The sequence below is a fragment of the Peromyscus leucopus genome, chromosome 3, assembly GCF_004664715.2.
Source record: "Peromyscus leucopus breed LL Stock chromosome 3, UCI_PerLeu_2.1, whole genome shotgun sequence".
In the NCBI taxonomy this organism is placed as follows: Eukaryota; Metazoa; Chordata; class Mammalia; order Rodentia; family Cricetidae; genus Peromyscus; species Peromyscus leucopus.
The window spans coordinates 5245641-5253238 of NC_051065.1; the positions used below are offsets into that span (position 1 = coordinate 5245641).

Sequence of the window (7598 nt, forward strand, 5' to 3'; positions counted from 1 at the left end):
TGGAGAGGAATAGAAAAGGGCATCTAGCATCCTCTTCTGGCCTCCAAGTAATAGGAATGAGAGCACCACCTGCATGCACACACACACACACATACAGAGACACACATACATGTGCACACATACATACACATGCACACACAAACACAATGAGTTTTTAAAAAGAAAAACTACCAATTGGAACAATGATCAGGATTATTGTAATTTTCATTTGTTCTTATGTGAAATGTAAATAAATACATTAAAATAAAAATACTAAATATACTATATGTGATTTTAATACATTATATATTTTATATACAATACAAATGTGAATGTATATGCATGTACAGTTACATATATATACTACATATATGAGCATACTGCATATATACAAAGTATATGTATATATTTATGTATATTACAAAATCTTACATCACTATATACTGTATAGATTTTGAGGAACTGTAAAGACTGGTACTATTAATCAAATAGCTACTTTACTCAATGCTTGAACTCCTCTCTTGTATTTTTTGCCCAAGCACACACAGCATCATTGTACAAAGACACTGATATTTTGTCTCAGATAAAGTAATTGGATCAAGCTCAAAGTGAGTGGGGCCATTTCACATGTGTCTACGGAGATGCATATCTCCAGCCTCTACTAAGTTTTGAGAAGCCAGATGAAGAGGGGGTTGTTATTGTAACCTCTGTTGACTCCTTTTAAGAACCTAGTGGCATAAATACTCCCCGAGCTGCAGCTATGGCATGCTAATGTGGGCGCTTGCTTTGTGTGACTGATTTTTCTGTTAGAATCTAGGTTATTGGTCCCATCATTACCATCTCTCCAGTTTTTGTATTTATGTAAGGACTTACAAGAAATGAAATATTCCAAGAGGATAAGAATGGTGATTAATGCAAGTTAGAATTCTGTCTTCTGTGAGGCTTAAATAAGGTTTAGAGACTACAGAAATTCTCATTCATGAGTTTAACTTTCAAAGGTCATAGATATTTTCAGAAACTTTTTATATCCCTTTAATGATCATATATATGATTTTATCTATAAATAAAGATTTTGGGGTTTTGTGGGTTTTTCTGTTTGAACAGATTTAATTCACTTTATTTTTCTGATATAAAACCCCTCTGTGCTGGCCACAGCTGGAGCGTCAGTCCTCTGAACAGAGACTCTGGTGTGGGTTTTCACAAGATGGTCAGTGAATTCCTGATAAGGAGACTTAGTGAACACAGTCTCTTTCCAGAGGTCAGGGGTCAGGTAGCTGTAGGTCTTGGAAATGGCATCAAAGGTGGCCTTGGCAAAGTGGCCCAGGGTGGCAGTGCAGCTCCTAGCTAATGTGTAGCAGTCATCAATACTGGCCATCATCAGTAGCTTCTTGGACACAGGAGCAGAGATGATGCCAGTGCCTCTGGGGGCAGGGATGAGATGCACCAACACAGAGCCACAGTGGCTTGTCACTTTGCATGGAACAGATTGGGACTTGACAATCTTGTTCCCCCAGTAGCCTCTCCGCACAGGGACAATGGACAGCTTGGCCAAGATGATGGCCCCTGGGATGGCAGTGGCTCCTTCCCCAATAGCAACAAAAGCCTTGAACCTGGTCCTCTGGAGCCCGAGTCTGCTTCTGCACTGGCATGACCCTTAGAACTTCATCCTTTAGGGATCTGCCCAGGAAAAAGTCCATAATCTCAGATTCCTTACTGGGCAGGGAGATCATCTTCAGGGACTTGATCTTCATGTCTTTGACGGGCAGCCCAGCTTGGTGATGTGGATCCACGACTTGTCTTTGGCTCTAATTACCCCCAGGAGGCTCACAGCCATGATCATGGCCATGGTTCTGCCTCAACCGTGTGCATAACCACGACCGCAACCTCAGCCCCTAAAACAGCTGTGGAATTCTTCACGGAAGCACTCATCTAATCCTGGGCCCTCAAGTCCTCTGGGCCCTCATGCTGCACTGTGTCATCTGCCATTTGGTGTTTTCCCATAGGAGAATAAGCAATTCTTATTGAATATGCTCATAAATATAAAGCTTCGTTTAGACAAATGATTAAGGGTATCAGATATTTGCTACTGTTTTGTTTATTAGAGACTGATTTTGTCGATGGTGCTATTTTTGCTATAGTTGTCTTATCTTCTACACTTCAAGAATATCTATTCTCTGGGTTATAATATACAAGTAAATATATAATTTACAGGTTTATGTTCATCATTAAAATGTGCTTGTGTTTATAAATGTGTACACACATCTGAAATGAACTATCTGGGCACTTCTAAACATCCCAGATCCACACTGGTGGATGTCAGATGCAGATGGTATGTAGCATGGCTAGGAACTGTTGGGTTAGGAGACTTACTTAGAGTAGGTACCATGGAACATAATGTGAAATGGGGAAGGGTACAGTCATCAGGATCAGCTAAAACCCACCAGCTAATGATACGCTTTTTGTAGAAGAGGAAGCAGCTATGGCATGCCTCGGAGAGAAGGCCCATGACACATGTAGGCAGGAGTCAATGCTGCTGCCTGGCTCACTTTCTCCTCTTTATTCAGTGACTATAACTTGTGGGGTTTTGCTATCCATATTCAGACTGGGTCTTCCATCCTTGCCTAACTCTTTCTAAAAATGCCTTCAGATACAGGGATGTATTCAGTCATGATTCTATACCCCTTGAAACTGACAACCAACATTAACCCTCACAGACAGCATGTAAAACAAGTAGTCCGCATAAGCAGGAGACACTCAAAGGAAGAATTTTTCTTACGGTTACACACAGAAACGCTGGAACAGAAAGGGAGAATATGTGTGATGGGATAATTGGCAGACCGAACAAAGTTGAGGAAATGAGTTCTGTGTTTAAAAATGGTTCAGAAGATCCTTCCCAAACTAAAAAACAATGAGATGGGCTGGTGATAGGGCTCTGTGGGTAAATGTGCAAAGTCCGAGTTTGATCACCAGAACCCTTGTGATGGAAAGAGAGAACCAAAATTGTCTTCTGACCTCCATATGTGCACCTTGGCATGTATGCCCACCCCCACTAAATAAATGAAAAGTTAATATAAAACGTTTAAAAGCAAAGAGGAAAAAAACAGGAAAAAAGGAACAGATTATCAAAAATCTGTGGGTCAAGGAAAAATAATATATGCATAACAGAAATTGAGTCTCCAAGGGGGAGGAAGAGAACAGAAAAAAAGTATTAGAAAAAAATGACTGAGAGATTTCCTAAATTAGTGTCAGATACCAGGGGAAAGGTCAGAGAACACCAAATCCACGTAATGCCCACACACACCGCACAAAAACTAATGAGAGTGGTGTCTGTGTATATCCTTCAAACCACAGATGACAAGACAGAAGAATTCCTGAAAGAAGAGGGAAGGATCTCAATTCCCTTGTACAGTAGCACTGGAAGGAATTACATCTAACTTCTCAAAAACATTGTAGTCATAATAAAAGCAGGGTGAAATTTATTAAACAGTGTCATTGGGAGGAAGCAAATCACCCTTCAAAAGTGAAGGGAATCATACCTAATGAAAAAAGAAAATGAGAGAAATTAAAAGGTCTTGTTATTGAAGAAAGAAATTCAATTTGTTTATAGATGATTAATGACTAACTATGTAGAAAATCCAAATTAATCATTCAAACCAGTTCCTGAGTTCACAGGCAGGTATGATGTGATAACAGAAGAAAGTTGCTCTAGAGAACTCAATTTCCTATGTACCAACAATGAAAAGCTATCAGTGAAGACTTTTGAAATTAAAAGTTTCTTTCCTGAGAAAGACAATGTCGTGAGAATAAAAAGAAAAGTCACACATTGAGAGAAGAAATTAGCAAAGGATGAGTCTGATGAAGGACTATTATTCAAACATATAAAGTACTTTAAAAATTCAATAATTAAAAAAACAAGCAGTCCAGTTATAAACTGGGCAACAGCTACACCATGAACTTTTAACAACATGGCTGCCTAAATGAGACATGAACAACAATAACAATAGACATGCTAACATAGAATAAGGAAATCTCATGGGCTCCCACCCTAGACAAAGAATTACAAGCAACTGAGGAATGTTGAGAGTGATCTATAAGGATGCCTAAAATCTCTAAGACTAAAACTACAAAATGTTAACAGTGATGTGGACCACAGCAATGCTCACTGAACACTGATGCTGAAGTAAAATGGGAAAGTAACCTTACAAAAGTCAGGTATGTTCTTCTAAGCTAAATATTCTCTTCCCACATCTACAGCCCACCATAGAACACCCATTGGTATCTACCCCAATTAAAAAAAAAGATGAAAATGTATGACTATACAAACCTGCATGCAGAAGTTTGTGGCATTTTATTTTTAGTTCCTAAATCTTAGAAGAAATCAAGTTAACCTTCCATAGGTGACTGCATAGTATTCAGTACTTACAAAAAGTATTCTATCAAGCCATGGAAATATTTAAGCAACTGAAGCCCCTGTGAATGAATGTAGAAAAGTAAATTTGAAAATACTGGATACTCTAGAATTTCTCCAAAGTTATATTCTAGAAAAGTCAAAGCTACCTAGATAATAAAAAGATCTGTGGTTGCCAGAAGTTATAGTGTGAGAGAGGTGAAGTAATAGGGTACAGTACATTATACAACAGGAAAAAAAAAATCTATGGTACTAAAGGACAGAATCATGGCATTACATGTTTGTTGAAATCCACTAAATATACAGCACGAAGAGGCAACTCTGGGTTGAACTCTGGTTCTTGAGTGATAATAATATGTATAGAAGTTTCATTATTTGTAACAGATGTAGCAGTTTTCTGGGAAATGTTGGCAATGGAGCTACTTGTACATATGTGGGAGGAGGGGATATTTGGAATCTCCCTATTTTCCTCTAAATTTTGCTATCAACCAAAACTTTTCTAAATTATAAATTCTATTTAATAGTAGTAGTAGCAGTAGTAGTAAATATCAGTGAAGTACCTTCAGTAAAAGTCAATGGAAGTAATTTTTTAAAAGTATTTCTTTGATCTTTACTTGGCATAAAATAATACCATGAATCTCCTTCTGTTTCATAATTTTTCAGTTAGTGAGGCTCCTGGGCTACCTGCAGTGAACTGATGTCCTCACTAGCTGACTATTACCCAAAGGCTTCAGCATGCAATTCCAGATTTCTCCCACCTTCTTCTATATCTCCACTTGGAACTTTTTGTTTTATTGGTGGCCCAGCCTTGTGTGACATAGGTAGGGAGTGTGAATTGTAGATTTGATTTTGCCTGGTATTTCTCTCATCTTGGTTAGTTTATAGATTGTATTCCAGATATAGCCTACATGATTCTATTAGCCAGCTCCACATTTGACTGAGATATTTCAACTTTGCTCACACATTTACATTCCTGGGAGAGCATCTTTAGGCTGAGTTCTGGTCATATTCTCAAGATTCACAATTTAAAATACTACTTTTGTTCTCTCAGCCAGAAGCCTGTATGACATAATAGTCCTGTCATTGATAGAGGACCTGGTCTCTATACATGCTTGAGTTTCTATAAGGAAGTATTGTTAAATTTATCATCATCAGAAAAGAGTAAGGCATTCTGTTATTTGCAGCACTGTGCCGGATGTTTTAGAGCAGATATGACAGCACTGGTTCCTAATCTTGACACAGTTATTTTAAAATAACAAAAACCAGGTAGAGGCACACATATCAAAATAAGAGTCTACATTAACTGAGAGGAATGTAATTTGTTATCGTTATAGTTCAAGGACTTCTGGTAGGGTCCACTGGGAGTGATGGATGATAATGCAGTATCCTTCCATTTCAAAGAACTTGTTCAATGTCTCCATTGGTGTTTTTATGAGAATAGTGATTCAGCCCTCATTATGACCCACTGACTTCAAATGACACAGCAGTGAACTGGACTGTGTTGCACTGCGGATCATTAACCCCTCTGTTTTCTCCCTCATTTCTCTCATACTTCCAGAATTTATTTCCTTCCCTTCATGGTTCTCAGATTTAAAATATGTGGCAAATGCTGTGTAGTATATATAATTCTTGAAATAAAACAATAAGTTTAATTAAGCATCATGAAGAGTAGGAGAAAATGAGTACACTTAGCGCATGAGTACTGTTTCAGAGATTATTAAATGCTTTGCCTATATGTTTATATTTGGCTTCATCGTTTTCAGCCATGTGCTTTACAGTACTGGTTAATATTCATGGTGCTGTGTGACAAGGCTACATAGATAACTTTATTGTCTTTATTCTAGAGATATGATCCTTAGGTGTGAAGGGAAAGAGATACTGTCAAGAAGACTGATGGAGTTAGTTTTGCTATTCCCTAGTCAATGCCAGTAACTGGTAAGGCAGGACTACATGGATGGACACAGGGTGGATTTTTCATCTGCTGTTTGTTTTTGTTTTTAGGATTATAAGTGAGAGTAGAGTACAATGTTGGACCAGAAAAGAGTCATATTGAGTTATAGAGAGGGTATACTAGGGTTCTACTAGCCAAGAAGTAATGTATGAGAATATTTGATGTTTTGGCATGAAGAAGACAGCAAATGCAAAGATAAACTAATAATAAAACTGGAAAAATACAATAAAAATAACTGTGTAGTGGCCTTGAAATGAACTAAAGGCAGATAATAAACTGAGAATCTTTTATTTTTTACAGAATGGAGCATTTTGAGTAAGAATCAAAGACTGACTCAGGGCAACCATGACAGATACAAGCAAAGAGTTAAAGGAAACTATGTTCAAAGAGTAAAAGGTAGGTTAATATACCAACACGCCTCCATCTTTAGGAACTGTGAGTTGAGAAAGCCACACAAGAGAAAAACTGAACTGATAGTACGACCTTAAAATATAATAGCAGAATTGACAGATTCACAATGTGTATCCAATAACAGACTTAAAATAGGGGATTTGAATAAAGACAAAACAGAGGGGGCAGGAAGGGGGAGAACAAGGGAATCTGTGGCTGTTATGTAGAACTGAATAGTATTGTAAAATAAAATAAATAAAAGAAAAAAAGAAGTGATCCAACTCTTAAACAGAATAAATAATTTTGGAAGAAAAGTTAACTGTATCAAGTATGTATGCTTTTCAACTAGCACATTAACATATTGGGAAAAACTAGCATCAGGGTTGTAGAAACTAGGAAGAAAAAAGAGCAAATAGTTTCAAAATTAAAGGAATTATATTTAGAAGATTGTGTTGGAAATGTAAAAGAAAGCATGATAGAAAAGGCCTTTGAAACTGAACATGATCATTTGAAAAGCATTTGAAGGGATCACGAAAATTGAAAACACAGATGATTAAAATTAGGAAGAACAGTGTGCTACCACTGTAGTCCCTAATGGAACCAAGAAGAAAGAGGGACTATCAAGAGAGTATCACAAACAATTAATTATGTACCTACAACTAAAACATAGATTAAATAGACAAATTTGTAAAAGTAAAAATTTCAAAGCTTCCTCAAAGCAAATGGGATAAAAACTGGTATTTGTGAAGGACAGGCATACAATTGCAATCTTTCCATACAAAGTCAATTGTTGGTTCTGAAGAATCCACTATGGAGGAAGAAGCAATATTTGTATAATAGGACTTTTCAGGAAAATGGTTTAAGTGAATA

At 37.2% G+C, this 7598-nt stretch overlaps 1 pseudogene; it reads right to left on the minus strand.

Annotated features, from left to right (window-relative positions):
- Window positions 1-1090: 1090 nt before the first annotated feature.
- On the minus strand, window positions 1091-1745 carry LOC114695622 (annotated as a pseudogene).
- Between the last annotated feature and the right edge of the window lie 5853 nt (window positions 1746-7598).